We start from the raw sequence: 22,137 nt of genomic DNA on the forward strand, positions 1-22,137 counted from the left end.
TCGTATCATTTTGTATTGACTTTTCGATAGTTCATGAGTTCGCCGTAGACTTCGTCAAAACGTGTCGTCCCTTTGTTCATTAATAAATGCGTCTCATTGCAAATCATAAGGGCATGAATGACAAAACATAAAAGGACATGGGGGGATTCATTAAAATTTCTAAAACGAAATTAGCACTTAATAGCTATAACCATCGACAGATGAGAATGCTTTGTATTACCATGGTCGGTGTGCGCGCGGGAGAACTAAAGAACGGGCAGGCGATGCAATTGAAAATATGGTTCTGCATTGGGTGGTAAACTTATGATTCGATTTAAAAAGTTTCTCATTTCCGCCTGAATATCAATTGACATACGGACCACTGAGTGGTTTCTGTCTTATCCAATCGGATTACAAATAGCGGAATCACAAGTTTTATTAGATTTTCTTGTAACATCCTTATCTCTGTCTCTGTTCCTCTCTCTTGCTCTCGCACTCGCTCACAGTGAACTTTCCTGAAACGTATGTCGTTGGCACTTGCTACATACTCTTTCTCCTCAGTTAATAACTTTTACTCAATTTTTCCCACAGCCACATTCACATAGTATACAAGACGAAAGGAATATCCGTCGAAGACGCTCTTTTTCATATCTATTTTCATCCAGTTTTCCCACAAATGTGAGGCAATGTAACGATTAATGTTTACCTGCTGTTCACTTGCTTGAGATATAAACTTTTTTTTTTTTTTCAAAGTAATCAAACGTAGCATAAAATGAAAAGTACGAAAGTTATAATCTCCGCTTGTGCTCGCGTTTGCTTCACCAGTGAGCGCACACATATTTCTTTCGTTGATATTTGCTGTATTTTTTTCGGTTTGTTTGCTTTTCCATCCGTCGGATGAGGAAAAGAGATTGCATTTCGTTCGTTTTTTTTTCTCTCCATTTCTTCGTCAACACAATTGCACGTATTAAAATTTCAAATTTATTTCCGACAAATCGGAAAAGAATTTTCGTTCGATTTTTGCATGACACAGAAAATAAAGATTTACAATCGAATTCCGATTTTTTTTTTCTCTCTTCTTCATTCGATTCGTCGTGTTTTTCTTTCGTCTGTTGACAAATGGTACGATTTCCAGAGAACAGAAGCAGGCAGCAACGAAAAAATAAGTAAATTCTTCGCTTTCGAATTGCATTTCAGGCTTCAGCAGTTAAATAACATTTCAAAGGAAGATTGTGCAACTTTTAGCTGAAAACGAACATTCATAATGCATCGATATAAATCCACCTCTTTTGCGAATGCAGAATGAAAAAACACACACACCAAACACACATACATACATACAGGTTCTGTATGAATAAAAGTGTATCGTTAAATATCTGCACGAGATTAGTTGTGCAAGTTGTTGTTTTTTGCTTGCATTCGCTTTGATCTGTTTGAAATCAGCGTCGAAATTGGCATTTTTGCGATTAAACTATCTTTTTTTCCCTTTTGATTTCCATTTGGAATTTGGTTCGGTTTTCTGTGCCCTTTTCTTCACTCTTTTCTCCACTTGGAATAAATTACATGCAAAGAGCGCGCGAGAGAATTGCGAATTCGTTCAAATGAAACGGGCAAAAGTGAATGAAGTTCGATGAAACAAAAAAGTGCTTTTGCATCCCATTTGCTCTTTCTCTAATGACAATTTGCTCGTTTGGCAAAATTTTCATAATTGCATTAGAATGAATGCCGCAGTCAAGGGCTCAAGGAAAAAAAAAGAAAAAAGCGGCAGCGATAACGACCAAAGAAATGTAAAAGACTGACATTCATTCTTCTATACCTGGCCCATATATTTTTCGCCATTCAATGACTGTGCGTAAAGATGTTAAAATAAAGATTATTCAGCGCCTTCAATTCTTCTGCATCTTTGTGTGGCGTCGTTGGCGCAAGAATCAAAAGTGATTTTCAACGGAATATGAAAGCGGCTTTTCAATTCATATTCATTTCAGATGACTCTACAAATCTCTCTCCTACTCCCATTTTTCCGTCGTTGCTTTCGTTATTATGGATTTCTCAAGCACACATATCCAAGCATTTTCATGAGCAATTTCACATTTTATTCTGTAAAAAAGGAAACGAGAGAGAACCATCAACCAAATCAGAGAAGAAGAAAAAAAAACCTTGAAACCGCACACATGAAAATGCGCTTCGTCACGATACTTTATGATGATTGTGCGATAATATTCACACACACACACACTCCTCGTGGCCCCTCGCATTAAATGAGTTGCGTTAAAAAGTGAAAATTGTTCCATCTTATCGAATGTATATATGTGCTATGCTTGGAGCCGCTCTCGCTCTCTTTCACACTTTCGCGCGATTTTTATGGATTCGTTGGGTTTATGATAAAATCACACACTTGATAAGTTCGAGGCGGCTGCGAGCAATAACTTTAATTTTATGGAACACTTGTGCAATCGTGACATGAAAAATGTGAACGCGTTCGCGAATGCACGACACCAGCTGAATGAGAATGGGAGAAAGAGTGAGTGTGTGATCAACATGATGTTACAAGTGAACATTGAACACATATTAATTGCGATTCATTCAGCGGGAAAATGGTTAACCTTTTTGTTTACTGATGTATGTTCACATTGAAAACGGCACAACGGATGAGCTAGATGAAAAACAGCACCCACGACACGACACCTTTACATTGAGGCGAGATGTGAAGCGGGCGCTCACTCACCAGATTATCAAGCACTCCATGATCCATAACTCATGGAGACTCTTTTTTTTCTGCCGTGCATGTCGGCCGCGAACTCGACATCGCCGGCTTATGGTGCACAATTTATTGCAATTATCAATGGACTTCTCAATGCATGTTTCTGAAATCGAGCACACTCTTCGCTCGTGTAATGACACAGATATAATTATTTGCATACGATGTACGTCCATACATAGTAGTTGGATGGTTTTTTTTCTCTCTCTCTCTCTCTCTCTGGTTTCCTTCCATTTTCCCGGCCATTATTTATCATTATATCGGTTATTTGCCTTTGGAAATCATTATCATGTAGCGTAATCGTGTTTATTTACGACATGATATCAACATAATACAAAGTCGGTTTTTCCCATTTTGTACTATCTCTCTTTCGATGGCTTCGACCGTTCGATCGAGATTTAATTAAATTACGTTGACATGTTTTTTTGATAAGCATTGAACACACAATGAACACATATCCCCGATCCGATGGACAGATGCCGCATTGCATTTTTTGTTGTTTTTGCTGCTGCTGCTACTGCTGTCGTTGTTGGTGTATAAGTGCAATCGGCTGTCAAACGAACCTGGATTTTCTCTCTCTATTGATGGAATAATCATCGCTGATGCAACTATTACAGACTCCATCGATATATATATTGCAAACTAATGTCAAATCTCCATATTTCCACCGCTTGCTCCCTCGCTCTGCACCGCATTCAGCAATCCTTGCATCGTATTCAATATTCATCCACTGCAGATGTGCCTCGCTAGAAGGCAAGCATGGATCGAGAGAGACCGAATCAAAAAAGGGAGACACTGAAGAGCAGCATCATTGCACAGTATGAGAATACAATTCTGAAGTGCATGTTATGCTACCAGTGCAATCCTTGTGCAATTCATCCCATGTACTCGTTGCCCTCTCTCCCGCTCTCTCGACGCAATATGTGCCACAATACTTTTTCTACCTCAGTTTTTTTTTTGTTCTCTCTGTGTATCGACAGTTATTAGGTCAATTTTAGTAATAAAACCATCGAACCATGTAAATAATATCTCTTTCTCTCCTACCTGAAATGCCAAACCAATCACCGGTTCGCAATCTCTTTCCATTTTTTTTTTTCTTCAAATTTGAACAAAACGCTCGAGTGGCGTATTGACAAAGAGAGTAGAAAAAAAATGTCAAAACGAGACGAATCCATTCAACAAATATTCTTTTTAATTAAATGGACTGCAATAGAGTTATACAGTCATCGTCAAATATGATATTGACATTTTACGAATATTTGCTACCATGGAATAAAAATACCGTAATCGAAATCCGTTTGATATCTGTTTTATTTGAATACTTTCATGCAGAAGAAGATGAACCGGAAAAAAAAAACCAGACTCAATTTAATTGGATTTTGCATTTTTTTTTCGGTTCGTCACGTCTCTCGCCATGTCAGCTTAACAATGAAATTAGTGCGATTTTCTAACGGAGTGGCTTGGTAATAAAAATTTCAACAACACACATCAGCCCATTTCAATATTTCAATTCCGCACGGAATTCAAGTGCGGAAAATGCGTTCCAATTTTTATGAATACGGAATGAGTTGAGCCGTGCGTTCCTTTCTTTTGTGTTTGCAGAAAGTATTTTTTTGTTTGGGCTGGAAAGGAAATCGGGACGGAGAGAAAAATCAGCTTAACATCATTATGATTTCACCTTTGTAAACGGCAATTCATTATTATGCGCACAGAATAACATATCAAATGGCTTTATAGTGATCGGTTTCAGTGTAATCCTAATGTATGTACTTATAACTTAGCCTTATTATTCAAATCGCCCAATATCCGCACCGCTCAGCAACAATGTTTTCTTCTTCGACAACGTGTTTTCTTTTCTCTCTCCCATTTCAAAAGCCGCGCACATTGTTGCGGAGTGAATGCAATGTATTGCCGTCACACAAAGAAATATTTAATCATTTTGTATCGTGGTCGGTGCCAACCCTCGAGATTATTTTGTATATGTTTTTTTTTCTCGCTCACTCTTCCTAAAAGTCGACCCTCATCATGTACGGAGGTTCGTTGTTGTTTTGGTTGTTGTTTTTTTTTTCTTCTGTCGGTGGTGTTTTAATGCGTATTCGCGGAAAAAAAGGGACAATGACGATGAACGCACCAAAATGTAACATATCCACTCCTATAATTGCAGCTAATTCTAATACGACATAAACATTTGCGTCTCGCCATCCACACACACACACACACGTACATCATGTGTACAGCACTTTAGCATCAGTGTTGTTTTTTGCGGCGGTGTATGGATTCAATGCCGTTAGATATGAATGTTTTTTGTTTGTTCTGTCCCTAATTTTAAATGCTAGCTGTTTGTGATACGGTAGACATGGGTCATTTCAAAATAATGAATATCCATTAATACGTAATGTATCCGCCGTATGTTTGCATTTGGTCGTGTTTTTGTTGTTGTTGTTGTTGTTTTTTATTCTTCTGTTGGTTTTAAATTTTTAATAAATTGCATAAAAATGCTACACCGGAGCAGCAGAACATTTGTTCAGAAACATCGGTACCATTCAGGCTTCAGGTTATGAAATGTGAGCTAGAAATCATTTTGGTTAGTAGCTGTCAAACCTCATCATCCACAGAAGATGGAGAGAGGGTAAGAAAAAAAGTCTCGGTCAGGTTGGCGACCACTACTCGAAAACATTATGATTTTGAACAGTCTGTGTTCAATCAAATGACTTAATATGGTAATCCTACATCAGAGTTAATGCATACGCATCAAAAAAAAATATAATCCAAGAGAACCAGAGAGAAAAAAATATTTTTTTACCCCGAAAAAAATGAACCAAAATGAAAATAGAAATTGCGATTTGATGGTGATTCAGTTGATTGTTCTGACATCGAAATGTTTGTAATAAAAATATTTAATTATTGAAATGACAAAAGCACGCGTGTGCTCGGCTGAATGATGGGATATTTTCATGCACACAGACACACATGTGCGTGCATCGATAGGCGCAAAATCTCTTTTTCTATCTCTCGTAGAAATAAAATAATAATAAAATGTTTCGAGCATTTCATTCAATCTCTCTGTGTGTGTCATTCCAAGAATTCGGTTCAGAGTTGGACTTTTTTTTAACCATTTGGCAAAAATAAAAGCGGAAAATTCCATTCACGTGGCGCTCACTTTTTTGCGCTCCCTCACATTCGTTCACTTCCCATTTGGATTTTGGTTGCATTTATTTATATGTTCTTTTTGTTCGCTCTCCGCTTGGTTTGCGATGCTGTTTTTTTTCCACGGTTGTCCTCTCTGTAGTCCGTCAGTGTGAAACCGTTGTCATGAACTGTGTGGTGGTTTTTGGTTTCTATGACAGCACAAATAAAATTATATGCACACAGCAATCGCTTTTTGGTGGCCTTTGACGCGAAAAACATGAGAGAACGCAAAGAATGACATGAAAACAATTAGCATTCAGGACTGAGTTACGTATGTGTGCATTTTTTTTTTAATTTTCAAATAAACTGCAACGTCATGTAATTTTCGTACAAAAGCACACGGTTTTGGGCGCGTTTTTGTGTTTTCAGGCGACTTTATTAATTGATTCTGGTTTTATTTTCAAAGTATTTGCTGAATAATTTCCGTTTGACCAATCGTAATCCGAGGTTCGTTTTTTTTTTTCATTTGCAGGAGTTGTATAATTGGACCGCAACTAGAAGTTAAGGTATGCACACTTGGAACTGTGATAAATCGAACTGCATATCCATCGGACTATTGCCAATTGGAAGGCACTGGTCGCCAGTCACAACCAATGCCAATTCGATGGATGTCTTGGGAAAGCGTCTTACTGGTAAGTGCAAATGTAAATTCTCATTTCGTCTCAATCGTCGTCTCATTGCCGTCAATTTTGCTTTCTTTTCATGAGACAGCATTTCGAAATCGCAATTCTCGATATTAGTTGACGTTGTTAGTTTTATGAAAATTCGCAAGTTATTCAAATGATTTTGGAATCTTTCCACCAGCGAAATTTCCATGAAATTAATGAATACTGTCTAGACGTCTGTCTTCGTCGTCGTCATCGTATCTACAGCAAATGGAAAATATTGACGTCTTTTGTTCCAACACAAAAGCCAATTGATAACAATCTTAATTCCCTTTTAAATTACAACTAGCCGACTTTAGTCAAGTGTAAATGAGTTGTTTTCGTGCGCAATGAGACGATGCACATTTCCTGATATAGGAAATCCATTGGCCGCCATACAAACACACACAATTTCAATCTGGCTTTTGTTTTCATTTTCAGGGTAAATTCAGTACGAAATCAGATGTTTGGTCATTTGCCATAACACTTTGGGAGATTTTGACATTTGCACGCGAACAACCGTTCGAACATCTCAGCGATGAAAAAGTCGTCGAGAACTTTGGTCATATCTACAAAGACGACAAGAAACATGTAAGTAACATTTCGTATCATTATTTTTATTTTACGTTTTTGTCAGATGACGTTAGAGAAAAAACGACGACTTTGTCTCGATTATTCTAAATATTTACTTTCAATTTAAAATCCCCATTGTGTGGTATTCCGTCGATCAAAATGAACGAGTTTTGTAATTAAATTTCTCTCAGGTCATATTCATGCTTCATTTCTGGAATTTTTTTTTTGTTCTTTCAAAAAAAAATACTTTTGTATAAACGCAAAACGAGCAATGCACAGACGCAAATATGATAGAGAGCAATAATCTCAATGCTTTCGTAATTTTCTTCATTGTTTTCATTTCATTTTCGGGTTTGCTGTTGTTATCGACCCACACACACAGAGAGAGAGAGGTAGATGATTCAGCTTGTTTTGGGCGAACACACACAAATTGGTTGAAACTAACGAAAAATGCCTGCAACCTTTTCATTTTATCACAACTTTGTCAGCACATTGTGGTGCATTCAAAGGAGCATCTCAATTACTAAAGCAATTTTTCGGAAGGGTTTCAACTAAAATCCAGAGCGACTTATCGTTTTGGTTTTTATTTTTCATTTTGCCTGACATTTTCAGTGGAATTACTTCATGCGTACAATGAAATCGTGAGCTCACCTGGAATTTCCCTATTTTGATGTGGTTTTTTATCAGAAAAGATTGAGCATATTTCCTTTTGCTTCACGCATTTTTGCCGGAGAGAGAAAGAGAAGAATTTTATATAAGGATATCTTCCCTAGCTAAGTTTTCCTTTTGCCAATATATTAAAACAATATCATGAACAAAAACGCCCCGGCAACTTTGCCAGCATCAGCAGCATGGCAGCACAGCACTCACATCACACACAAATACCAAAAAGCTTTAGAATTTCAAAACTAAATTTTGTACAAAAGCGAAAATAATTTCGCCGCAGTTTGTGATGCTTTGAAAGTCAACGGAAAAGTTTTCATTTTAATCACTTTCATTAAATAATTTCCCCTCGAAAAAGAAAACATTTGTTTGAAATGGTGGCGCATTGAAAAACGTTTGCTTCTGCTCTTGTTAGCATTGAATATCCCTATCGTTTTGTGTGGATGAAAGAAGCCCTCATCTTATTGTTTGATTTCTTTTTGTGTGCGTGTGCTAAACGCCCGAAAAATAATGCGTCGTTATGAATTTGCTCGACCGCAGTATTAATAAGCGCCTCTCAAAGACTTCGGTCAACGAGAGCAGATTATACTTCAAAAAGCTTCCTTTCGCTCTCTCTCTCTCTCTCTCTCTCTCTGTGTGTGTTTCTGTCTTTCGGTGAGAATGGAAGCAAAAAGATAACCATCTCCTTTGACATGGAATAATAACTGGCCCTTGATTTTTGTGCTCTGTTGTTATGTTCAAATTGAAATGAGCTCAACACACCGGAATCCAGTATGCGGTGCACACAAAAATTATGCCAAAGTACTTGGCGAACAACTTTTCATTTTCAAATTAAATTTTGACTCAACTGATAACATCTTCAAAGGGAATTTTATTAACAAAGTGTAAATAGTCAGAACAAACGAAGATTATCTAACGACTGTGATAAAGTAAAGCACTGAATGCGACCCAATTCTCCCGATTTTTCAACAACAGCAAGGCAAAAATCAATTTACCTCTCGAAAGCAATAGAAAGTTCTTCGCATTCACTCACTTTGTGACACAAGCGCTCTCGGTTGTTGTTACCTTTTCACTCTCTTACCCGTCTCTTTGACTCTACACTTTTAATTTGTTAACCCGTTTATGATTTTTACGAATCTACAACTAAAATTCATCAAGTCAAATGCATTTTTATTTATGGTTTGTGTTTTTTTTCTTCTTTTCTTTTTGTCCTCTTTCATCATCATTTTTTTTCTCGATCCGAAAAATAACTGTGACGGTTCGTTAAAAAAAAAAAAAACTAAAACTATAGGTTCTACCACCGATGCCGCCGAATTGTCCACGTGAAATCTACGATTTGATGTGCGAATGCTGGCAACGTAATGAAAGTGATCGGCCGAAATTCCGTGAAATTCACTTGTTTTTACAACGAAAGAATCTGGGTTACAAGCCAGCCAACATGCTACTGTACTAAGAAGCACAAATTGACAATGGTCAACCGGATCAACTTATAGCTGACACACAATTTCATGTTTTCTTTTTCTTTTTTAAATAGTAAATAGGGGAACACAGAACAAATATCATCGTTTACTTATCGTATCAATTTAATTAATACCTTACACAAAATAATGATAATTTCTCTTTTCTTTTTTGTCTTTTGTGTTAAGTAATTTTTTTGACTTGTAAGCGTAACTATGGAATTTAGAGGAAGTGAAGAAGAAAAAATAGTATTATATATCGTTATGACAAAAATCACTTGCGACACATGTCATTTTTTTCATGAATTTTCATATTGGGAGCTAAATAAGGGATAGAAAAAGTATAAACATTAAACACAACTTAAGCACACATCATTCACCAAACCACACCGTTTTTTCCCCCAATTTTTTCCCGCGTCACATGTAAATTACCAGTATAAAGAGAATGTGTGTAAGAATTATTGATTGAAAAGAAGAAATCAGAAACAAATCAATTGAAAGTAACAAACAGACAGACAGGAAAAAATAGCGACCGAACAAGGAAGGCGCAAACAAAAAATTGTATATGTATAATAAATCACATGGATTTCATTTCATGAAAACAAGGTCTCGCGATTGCGATAATCACTAAATATTAAGCAAAACATAAACAAAAGGAGACGATTGGCCTGATCACCACTTGAGTGTGATTCAGTCCAGTGGTCGTCTCACACAGCTTTTGTAACCTATGGTAATTGTGAGTAAGTCATCGTTACGATAAGTCTTTTTTTTATTTTAATGCAAATTCATAAGGAAACAAATGAAAACGAAAAAAACACTCCACCACTACCATTACCACCACAGAAACAAAACCAAGCAAACGTTGCTCTATCGCAATAGCACTGGTTTAGAGTAAAATCTCTCTCTCATAAAAACTGCCCATTTTCCAGTACGAACACATTTTTTTGTTGTTGTTGTATAAAATGCAAAACTTTCGAGTAAAAACCAATTCCATCATCGTGTATTATAGTGAATTTTAGATATTAAATGTTTAAGTAACACACACTGGCTAATTAGTTGGAAATATGGTTCAATAAATTAAATAAAATATTTGCTACAAAACTGCCCTTCCCGAAATTAGCATGCTACAAAATGCATGTCACCAGCACTCCCACGGTATGCAAATGTGTGTATTTAATGCATTTAATAACGAATGAAGAGAAGATCAAGAAGAAAAACTTATTTGAAATGTGTATTAAAAGCAACAAAGAAATGACATCTGTTTTGATTCACCGACTGCAATCATGTAAACTTAGTGCACGCGGTACAACAATTGATATATATCAATAATTAATATTTAAAAAGAAGGAAGAAAAAAGAGAATGCTGTCTATTTTTCATAAATGTCACAATATTTTAGGCAAGAACTTATTGAACACAAATTATAACTATCGTTTTCATTGCAAGCTAAATGAAGAGGAAGAGCGAGTGAGTGAGAGAGAGAGAGAGAGAGAGAGAGTATTATAACTGTAGAATTTAACCCGGAATTATTAATGTTGACTTGATTGTTTGAATAATGACTGCAACTAAACAATATTACAACGCACCCACATGCGCGCACACAAACACACTCACACACACACACACACACACACCATAAATGTGGCGGCGTTTAGCTAAAACGAAAACACGATGCATGCATGTGCTTAATCATTAAATAAACACGTAATTAAAATAGATTTATCAATAGAATTTACGACATTTGAAATACCACCCATAAATGGCATTTATTATCAACTGTGGATTTTCCGTCAATAGGCAAACCAATGGTTCACCGAACCATCTCTCTCTCTATTTTATTCGATTAGCTTCTGTTTATTTTCTGGCGAACGCGTGTGGTGAGCGAAAATACTCGGAGAAAACACGGATTCAAATCGACCGTGAATTGAAACAAAATATGCAAAATAGATCAATTACATTCACTGCCCCGGTGACGAATAATATCCAAACTAAAATAGACACAAAGTACCGACGTATCCAATTAGTTGAGAATATATGTCAAAGCTCGAATTTGTTTTTTCAATTCGTTTATACTCGATGTCAAATTGAATGCAACGAGGTCAGCAAAAGTTTGGCCACGTTGAGCGGAAAAAAAACTCACAAAAAAAAACTCATCACATTGAAGAGCTAAAATTACTTTCTCTGTCGAATATGGTAGTTTTACACAGAGTCTTTCAAACGAGCGCCATAATTATTTTGAACTTTCAACCATATTTGTTTCCCTTTCACGTGCAGCTGTTCCAATTTCATTGCGAAAATATTTAAACATTCATTTAAACTTTCTATGTTAGCATTTAAATAACTCGAGGTCGATATCCATGTTTCCTTCGTGTCTTTTTGACAACATTTTTTTTCTCTATCTGTTCGTTCAAGCATTCTCGTGCTCAAAACTTGTGTATTTCTTTCCACCTTACAAAATATAGAACAAGCTGATTATTACTGTAGATAAAACAAAAGTATTTGAGAAAGAAGAAATTTTTTTAAATAAGACAGCGAAATTATAACTTTAACTAGTTGTACATTGAATTTGCGTGTAGATTTATGTTGAAATAAAGAAAAAATTCAAGAAAAAAACACAATTTTCCCCGCATCGAAACATGGAACGAAATAGAATGCAGCTGTGCTAAACAGCGCGCAAACTGAACAAGAACATTGGAGCTACGGATGAATATGTTCGGAGTTTAGAATGAGTTAAGAGATGAAATGCGTAGACATTAGACACTTAGGTACATTTAAAACAAAACACATACAATTTAACACGAATTAATTAGATGTTAAGTAAATTCTTTAGAAGAAATGTATAGAACTTTTTTTTCTCTGCGGTTTGGTTTTTCCTTTTTTTTGAGGCATTTTTTTTTTTAGTTAAGCGTAATACAAGTTTTTTTTCTGACATTTATTTATACGTTAAGGAAACCGGTCAATATATATTTAGCACATAATCATTTTTGAAGAGAAAAAGTAACTACAACACACACACACACACACAAAAACAAAAAATCGCCTATCCTGTCTCCTTTCTCATTTTAAACACACAATTTATTCAAAATGTTCAATAAAAATTTCAATTTCACTAAACATCATTCTGTTTTATTGGTAGCCATTTTGCCTTGCTTTTTAGTTTGCTTCCTTTTTTTTATTCCTGGAAAATTCTTTCTTAACTCTCGATTTGGACTACAAACACAATTCAACGATTTTATTTTTCTTATTTTCCTTTAGCAACATTCTTACGATTTTATTTAGTTTTGTTTTCTCTTTCGGAAAATTTGTACCTTTCTCTTGCCTTTTCAATTCTTGAACACCTTCTCCTCTCCTGTACTGTAAATACTTAAAAAAATTACTGCCTGTTAAATTTATTAGGCTAAAATGGAAAATGGGTAACGTTGAAACGCCAAAACGGTAAATGATTGAATTTTTGACAATAAAATCTCTGAATTACTTTTTACTTGATTCCTAAACACAAACCATACAACAATTTGAGTAAAGTTTTTCAAATGAAATAAGCATATAAAAGCACAGACACACAATGTTACGGTTGTAAATAAAGTAGTGAGAAACAAAGAAATTGTTTCAATTTTGTTGTTGTTTGCACGCTACAAGCGACACCCGACAAGGTAATGAATGACAAAATAAACTCAAGCAGTTTTATGTTGATGAAGAAGCCAGATGAATAGAAAGAAGAAAGAACAGGCAATGCTGACCGAAAGAAAACAATTTATGTTAATTTTACACAAATTGATAGCCAATCATTCAGAATGACCACTCAGAATGCTTAAGTAAAGAACAATTGTGTACAGAATGAAAAACCGTAGTAATAATAATAATGAAAGCAAAGCAAAGAGACAAAATGAAATAGTGTAGTGGAAAGTCGTCGATTTGCATTCGAAAGTTGAACACCGAGATCAACGATAGATGAATACACCGACAGCAACGGCAACCGTGAGGAACGAAACAAAAAAAAAGTCGGCTGAGAGATAGAGTCAACATTGATGGCAGCTTTAGATCAAAGCAACAAAGTGACAGAGAAATAAATTGGTATGAAAAAGAATACGTAATGACTGGCGTCGACCAAGAAGAGAGCGCGAGAGTAAAAAAAGCATACACAAACTGCCAAGAGAATAAAAATAAAGTTAAAATAGAGAAAAAAAAAACACAGAAAAACAGGGAATAAAAAAAAGAGAAATGCAAACAGAATGCTTGAAACTCAGTGAATGCAAAATAGTAATCTCAATTTGCTGGTGAATGAACGAACGAACGAAAAAAAATCACGAGTAGAATTAGAGTGAGAATGAGTGAGAGATAGAGAGATAGAGAGAGAGTCGCCATCACTCCACACACACACAATGAAATGGACGAATGACAATTGAGCACAAATACACACACACAAATCAGCTAGAAATTATCATCACGGCTTTGAATACACAGAACAAAACAGAAGAAAAAAATGACAACATTGCGTAATATAATTCAATAGTACACACTCATACTATACAATAGCCGAGACGAGCTAAAATCCTGCACTTTGTAGACAGAAAGCAAATAAAAATTTATCGATTATCGAGAATTGTGCTGCAAATAGCGAAATGAATGATAACAGAGAAGTGAGTGAAAAATAGACGACAATGAAAGAAACAGAAGAAAAACCGACGAAGAAATAAATGCAAAACTTACACAAACAAGAAAAATCACTGCCGAGACACACGAGCTCAACAATAAAAGAGAAAATGAAAACGTTATTCTCCTCCGTTTTGTCTCTCACTCGTTTTTTTTTTTCATTCAATCCAATCCTTCGAGGTGTGTTTTCTTTCATTCCAATTGCCAACTCACTCTCTCTTTCTCTCGGTCGGTGTTCGGTGTGTTTCAATCATTGATTCATCCCGTGCGTCGTTTTATACAAATAAATATTGCAGCTAGAAGATATTTTATCATTTGAACTTAGCGATAGAGAGGGAGAAAATGAACGATCGACGGAGAGAGAGAGAGAAATGTGCAGAACCGCAAGAAAATTTATAGTCATGTGAAAAGTAGAAATCGAAATCGACGATTGAGAGAAGAAGAAGAAGAAGAAAAAGAAGAAGAAGAAGAAGAAGAAGAAGGAAGCAAGAAATTGATGGAAATTGAAAGCCAAGCAACGTAAAAAGAAGAAGAAGAAAAGGAGAATGAGAAGAAGGAAGAAGAAGAAGCAGAAATTGTAGTAATGGAAAGGAATTACATTGAGCTCATCTACTGTGTTTGTTGTTGTTACAATTGCTGTCGTTATAAATCTGGGATTTTATAATAAGTTTTCTGCGCGCGCGTTCTCTCTTTTTCATTTTGCTTTGATAGTTCGTAAATATAACACATACACTCTTACACAAAAACACGCTTCCATATCTCCCGTTTACACAAACGCTTGACAACCCCATGCCAAAAGCGAGAAAAAAACCGACGAAACACAAAAAAAAGCGGATCGAAACATCCACCACAGTAGCATAAATATCGAAATATATTGCATCAAATATTGGCCAATATTACAATTTTCTCTTGTGAAATTTGTTTTGAAGACATTTCGATTCCGTTTTCCGTCGTGACCACAAACAATACCGTGCTTGTCGTTGTCGTCGCCATCGTCGTGTATGCACCGATCTAGCGCTGTGCATGTATTCGACTGACACATCTTTTCGCGTATTGTTTGTATTTCGTGTGCGAAAGCCCATTTGTTTTGTTCGGTATTTATTGCATGTGAAGGCATTTCAGTGTGAAGAACATGTGCAAAAACATATTGAAATGGCTTGTTTGCTGCTGCTGCTCTTCGACATGTCGTTATTTTTTTCGTTCGTTATTTCACTTTTTTCTTAGCTCCTCCACACACACACACACACCACTCGTTGACTGGCCCCACTCCCATATTCCAAAGTGCGGTGCATTTTTCTATTCAATTTAATAAAAATTTATATTTATATTTATATTTTGGTGTGTGTCGGGCACAAGGTACACAGAGTATAAAACTAGAGAAAAATGTCGAATTGCGGTAATCTGGATGCCTGAATGGCAACAGCTGAAATGTAAATTTTATAGCAACCAATAACATACATACATAAAAAGCCAAGTCAACAAATACAACTCAAAGTATTCCAAGTCATCGAATTGCATTCGGAACAAAACAACAGCAACCACCACCAGAAAAAAGAGAGAAAGGAAAGAGGAAAAACCTCCGAATGGATCTATCGATGTGTATTTGTATATTTTATTACGGTGAGAAAAGGAGAATCATACGGAAAATAAAGGCGAGATGGGTGGAAACAGGGCGATATATCTCTATTTCTAGAATGTGTGCGGTATGGATTTTCGCATACACACAGTTTGCGCCAAGAGACACATTCTGCACAAACCCGAATGCCGAATGCACGTAAGCTGAGTAAGTAACTTTTGTGTACCGGTGTGCGATTCTTCTTTCCTCTTTCGTTGTGTTTTTTCCCCTATTCGGAATGCTGAGGATGACGCTGATTTTCAATAGGATCAACAGAAATTTATCACAAAAAAACCACAATATCTCGCCAAGTTGTACTGTTTGGCAACGAGTAGCATCAGCGGCAGCAGAAGCAAGCAACAATAGCATAAATCGAAAGGAGATTTTTCCGTCTGTAAGCAGTACCCAACTAATAATCTTTCGCTTAATGTCCATACAAAGGTACCAAATTGATAATCGTCTCAAAGCGACAAGCAACACTTGCAACACAATACATCCAAATGCGGGGTAAGGAGATCAGGATGATTGTTTGTTGGGATACAAACACTTTTGTTACATTTAAAACCGCATCGATTCCAGAACATATTCGGACGCATGAATGCCTTCGCTCTTTTTTCAATATTGCCCACCGTATATACTCCATTCAAAAATGTATAAATCGTCAAAAGCCTTTGATTTTGTATTCAATTTGACTGTTGTTATGGCCATCGTGGCATAATATTTCTGAAGCAAGAAATTGAAAAACAATTTTCCTCTGTCTCACTCATTCAAAACTAACGGTATCGCATTGAACATTGGGCAACATTCCAATATACTTGACTGAACTATTTTGAGTGGATTCCTCACAGCTCAGGATGTACGAACAATAGGAAGCGATCAAATGAAACCGACAGATGTTTGCTGCAAACAGTTTGCACTGGCAAAATTGCGTTGTGGCAACAGAAAAAAAAAACAGACCGAAGCGGGTTTCATCTTTTAAAAAGAGGCCATTGAACGGCGGTAGTTGAGTATTTGCCTCGGCGGTTGCTGTGGAGATTCACTTTCTTGCAACGAACAAAGAATGAAATTCTTGGCAAAAAAATGGATATTACCAACGATGAACTCACGCTATCCATAGAGACATTTCATTTAATATTCGCACTTTTTTCTTGCTGTACGCAAGATCGCAAAATGAGTTCATTTTCAACTTTTCAGCGATTTTTTTCTTCGTACAGAAATACTTCAACGAATTTCATTAGGCAACATAAAAGAAGTGACACTCCGTCGCGGAAGGAAGTGTCACATCAAACGAAACACACAATGTTCGTTACGCACGTAAATTCTTTAATATGTTCACTGTCTCAATTTTAGTTTATGAACAGCGCATTTTATCGAGTCAACTTCCCCTTGATAATGCACACACACCATATTACTGAATTTATTAAATAGCTTCAGCGGGTGAATATTTTTTTTTCCCTCGGCTTCGTTTTTTGGAAATGCATTGATACCTATTGATTTTGTTTTGATAAAGCCGTTGCATACACCTGATTCACTCGATTGTGAATGGGAGAAAGGATCGCATTACGATTTTATCATGCAAATCACGAACACATTTCATATGTAAAACCTAATGTCTATAATAGACTATAAATACACGTGCACGGAAAATTTGAGGTTTGGTTTTGTCGATGAAGAGCAAAAAAAGTATGAACGAAAATTCATCCCCGAAAAAAAGCAGCAGAGAAGAAAAAAATTCATCGTGTGCATGTAAAATGCATATGATCAAGAGACTAGACTGGATATTACTTCGATATCAGCGAAGCCAAGAGGGGAGAGAAGAGGTGGTTGACAAAAAAAAAAAAACTTAAGTATCCTGAAACATGATATTTGTTCGATTCAATTCACTGGCGATTCGATCTCGCTCTTTCTCTCTATCTCTCTCTCACACACACACACTTTTCATGTGCTCTTTGCCGATGTGCCGAAATAAATGTGTGTTTGTCGGCATTAACCTCTGTCTACAAAGTTATGTGAGCGCATTTTCGGTAGTAGTTGTCGTCGTTTTTTCTTTCGGTGGTGTGTCTATGCCATTTGCACCGTTGCTGCTTTGAGACCATGGGGATTTTTATGTCGCACACATATCGCAGTGTAATGCGCTTTAAAGGTGGCATGGAATGCATGCATTTCGATACAATACAGTCAACGTCTAACGACGACTTCTCCGGGTTTGTTTCATCGGCAATGGTGTGCGCCAGACGATTTTTCATGGATACACCAATAAATTCAAATTTAAGTAAATAATACGTTCACATTGCATGCTCCCTGTCTCTCGCATTGGGGCCAGCCACCATCACCGCCTCCGCTGTTGCTACACTTTTTTCTCGCCGTCATCGTCATCGTCGAATGCACAACTCGGAGGGTATAATTTATTTATTTGCTTTTGGTGGCACAAATCCGAGCAAAACAATTTTTGCCCGAAAAGCGTTGTGTTGGCTTTGCCGTTTCATCCATTCAGTCCGTCATGATTTCCAGGTATACATGACACACGTATGTACTTGTACATGCTACGACTGCTGATGCTATGCGTGCAATATTTATTCCACCTCAATAATTCGCGTGAGTGTGTTGCTTGCGCTACCTCCCTCGCCACCGTCGCCCGATTTTTTTTATTTCTCTCGCCGGAATTCATTTGATGCGACGATGTGCACAACGAAGATAAATGTCAAGTGACGGTATGCACTAGCATTATTCATGCATCTTAGTGGTCCCAATCGTAAATAACACACGAATTAAAATCATCCAGGAAGGAAGTGACGCATTTCGAGACCAGCTGCGAACGGAAACATCTCTTTTTGGTAGTTGTGTAAGCAAGCCCATGCCGCAATCGATTAATTTGCCTCAATCACATCCGATATTGTCTTCTTCTTGTCTGTTACACATCAATAAATACCGAACTCTGCAGAACAAATACTGAAATTCGATTTGACGATAAGGTCGACGAAAAACAAATGTCAGTCATCAAAATAATTCCAAATGAATGTCTCGTATTCCCTCAATATGCCCGTTCCCGTGCCCATTGCATTGCTAATCGAACATTTTCATCGATTTGTAACGATTCACTTGATCCACACTCACTACGCTAACGACACCGAACGATTCTAAATCTATTTTCCCCAAAATACAAATTTCCCTTGTGCCTTTTTCAATTAACTAAATAAATGAACAAAACAAAGGAGAAGAAGAAGAAACGTATCGAAAATGAAAATTATGCTGCGAATTACTTTTCCTTCGAAAAGAAGAAGAAAAACACAATTCCGGAAAGGTAAATTTACTTATCAACTGTAACTTCCCATTGTTTTCTCCTTTGTCTCTGTGACGCACCGTCATTCGATTTTATTTTTGTTTCAAATTCCATATCGGTGTTGAATTTATTTGTATCTAGACAAATTTCCTCCTCTTTGTAGACTTAGAAGAAACACAATTTTCAAGTGTACATAGGTAAAGCGTTTAATTGTAACATTCACATAATTACGGTCACAGCTATTACTAATAAGCCAAAAATTAAGTGATTCATCAAATGACATGAATTGAAGACATATAAAGAGATAAAGACATATAATTTTGTTCAATAACAAAAAAAAAACATTCACTTTATGCGTAGGATTAATTATTGAAATTTCATTAAACATTTAGTAGTTAAGTAAAATTAATTGAAAAAAGATAAGCAAAAATGTTGAAGCGCAAAAAAGCTCAAGTCTATTGATTCTCGGTGAATAAGTTTCAGTCAATTTTTTTTTCGTTGAGAAAAAAAAAACACAAACACACACACACAATTTAGCATTAACGAAATATACATATACAAATATATATACGATCGTACATTTTTATCGATGTGACTTTTGAATAGACACTTAATGTATTTGTAAATGTTTGCACGATTTAAAATATATTTGCATATTTCACCATCCAACGAGAATACATATTTCGCCTACATTGTTTCCAACTTACTCTCTGTTTGCTGACCCAATATCGAGTCGATACATCCAATATTCATATTTTTTCCCATTAAATTAACGTATAAATTTCTTTTTTTTTTTTGTCGAATTCCAACTTTTTTTCAAATCCAAATGTTGATGACACAAAAAGTGTTTAATTGGCTAAATAAATTGAAACAACGATTTTTCATTACTTTTATTTATTTTTGGAAATATGAAACACTGAACGAACGAATATTTGGAATATTTAAACAGATTTTCTACATTTAAATAAGTTTTTGATGTTAAAAATGAATTTATTGCTATTCGTCAGAATTGACCACATTTTTTACTGATTTCATTTTTGGTGCTGAGATGAAAAAAAGAGTTTTATGGTTTATACAACAAACTGTTTAACAAACGGTGCAATTGATGGAATGAAAGTACAATTTTACGCAATAAAATTGCTTGATTTGTTCAACAAACACAGATTTTCCGAATGAAATTCCACTGAGAAGGATCACATATAATCATTCAAAATCGTTCGAAACATCATAACAGCGCAAACCACGCTCTCAATTTCACCTCGTCGATATATTGTTAATTGATGTTTTCATTGCGATATTTTTCAATTATTCTAATATTTCGTGTGTAAATTCAACCAAAATCCCATTCATTTATCGATTCACATAATGGAACTCGTTCCATTAAATTAAATGCATAATAATATTGTCAGGAAAAACACATCCAATATTTTTTCGTTCTAATTAAACTGAAATAGAATTGTATAGATGAAACAAAGTAAAAAAAAAGAAGAAACGAGTTGGTCAATGCAATATTTGTTCCGTGTTTGGCGAATCAATTGAAAAAATCATGTTTATAAAGTAGTTCCTGTGTTTGATAAAATCCTTTTAAATAAACCTATTATATGGAAGTTTTGTTTTTTTGTTGAAAATAAAACCATTCATTTCGCATAGTATTAAAACTGCTGCCAAATAGTTTTCGGTCCATCAGTGAAATTGTTTCTGCGAAAAAGTGAATGCGGAAGCGGTAAAGCATACAGCCAGAGGTTTATTTAAAACAATACTGTATCAAACAAAAAAGTAAGCCAGCAGTAGAGTATAAGCAGAGCGAGAGAGAGAGAAAGAGAAAATTCATGAATAATAACACTTTATTAAATAAACATGTGCAATATTTTGACTGGATAGCAAATACAAAAACAAAGCGAACACACACACACACACGACCGGCAAACAAACCAAAAGCAAAATCATTCGCGAACTCATTAAATATTTAATTATCAACAGGATATCGCTAAAAATTAACTAACGAAACATTTTGCACACAATGCACCGTGTATGCGTCGCGTGCGCGCACATGGTGGCAAAAACTTATTATCGCTGCGGAATAATTTCGCGTAGCATTCATTTTTTGGTTGAGCCAACAACACAATTCCGAATTATACAAATTTTGCGTAACATGAAGAGAAATTTTTAAAAAATATCGTCGTTTTTTTTTAACTCTCACCGCGACGCTTTTGTTCGTGTGCATCGTATTGTTTCTGTCGACACAGTCATTACCGATAGTGAGGGTGTGTTTGACCACAGCTGAACACATGCCGAACAAAACACATAGTATTATTATTGCAGAATATATCATACCATTCCACATAATAACTAGATTCATTTGTTGTTGTTATTTTCTCTTCTTTTGCAAATCCATAAATGTTTCATAAACACGATGCAAAAATGCAAGCCAGGAAATAAAAACCACACAATATTTTACGAACTGGATACTCAGCTATTTTGTGTGACCATATTTATTAATTCTTTTACAACATTTTTGGGCATTCCATGGAATAATATTAATTAAAACTTGTATTTTTGTGTAATGTTTGTTACATTCCATGCGATCCTTTTACTTTTCATTTGTTTCGAAACAAAAAGACATACCAATTACAATTCAGATAGAAACGACGTTTTTTTCGACATTTTTTTTTTGATCAATATACCAAAAATGATACATTTGGTCCGATTTATATGGTGGATAAATTTAAAAATGAATTTCTAAAGAAACATTTATCACAAGAAAATGGCACACATTCAATGGAAAAATCCCACATACACGAACACATGAAACTATTTTATTGTCTCTTTGGAAATATTGAAGGAGATCAATTGATAATGTTTAAGTTACGCTATTCTTAAATGTAAGATTACAATTGAATTGAATAAAAGAAAGTATTTAATTACAAGGAGAAAATCCCACACAAGACACACACTCACACACAAAATGAAAACATAAATATAGAAATAAAGAAATATTTTATCTCAAAACTAACGATGTTCTCATTGGTGACATAAAAAGGCATATAGTTTTCCTAACATATTTCGATTTTTTTCAGAAAAAGTGTTCTTAACAAAATCCTATTTTGAAATTTTGAGGTTTTGGAATTGAATTTTGTTCAGTTTTTCATAAAGAATTTCATGGTGGTTTCAGTTTTCATTTATGATGAGTCGTTTTGGAAAATTTGCCAGGTTAATAATGAAAATATGTTATTAATATGTTAATAAGATCGGTATCTTATTAACTAGCATTTTTGGGTTAATTTTTCAAAATGATCAATCGAAGCTTCAAACTGAAACCACCACAAAATT

General features: G+C 35.5%; 1 long non-coding RNA gene across 1 annotated transcript; it reads left to right on the forward strand.

Moving 5' to 3' along the window:
* The first annotated feature begins 6,396 nt into the window (after positions 1 to 6,396).
* Positions 6,397 to 21,773, forward strand: LOC129569450 (uncharacterized). Its single transcript, XR_008688037.1, has 3 exons — positions 6,397 to 6,558; positions 7,012 to 7,161; positions 9,098 to 21,773. It is a non-coding gene; the product is annotated as an uncharacterized LOC129569450 (long non-coding RNA).
* The last annotated feature ends 364 nt before the right edge of the window (positions 21,774 to 22,137 follow it).

This window comes from Sitodiplosis mosellana, unplaced genomic scaffold (genome assembly GCF_009176505.1).
Source record: "Sitodiplosis mosellana isolate CC-2019 unplaced genomic scaffold, AAFC_SMos_1.0 Smas_scaffold_33, whole genome shotgun sequence".
Taxonomy (NCBI): domain Eukaryota; kingdom Metazoa; phylum Arthropoda; class Insecta; order Diptera; family Cecidomyiidae; genus Sitodiplosis; species Sitodiplosis mosellana.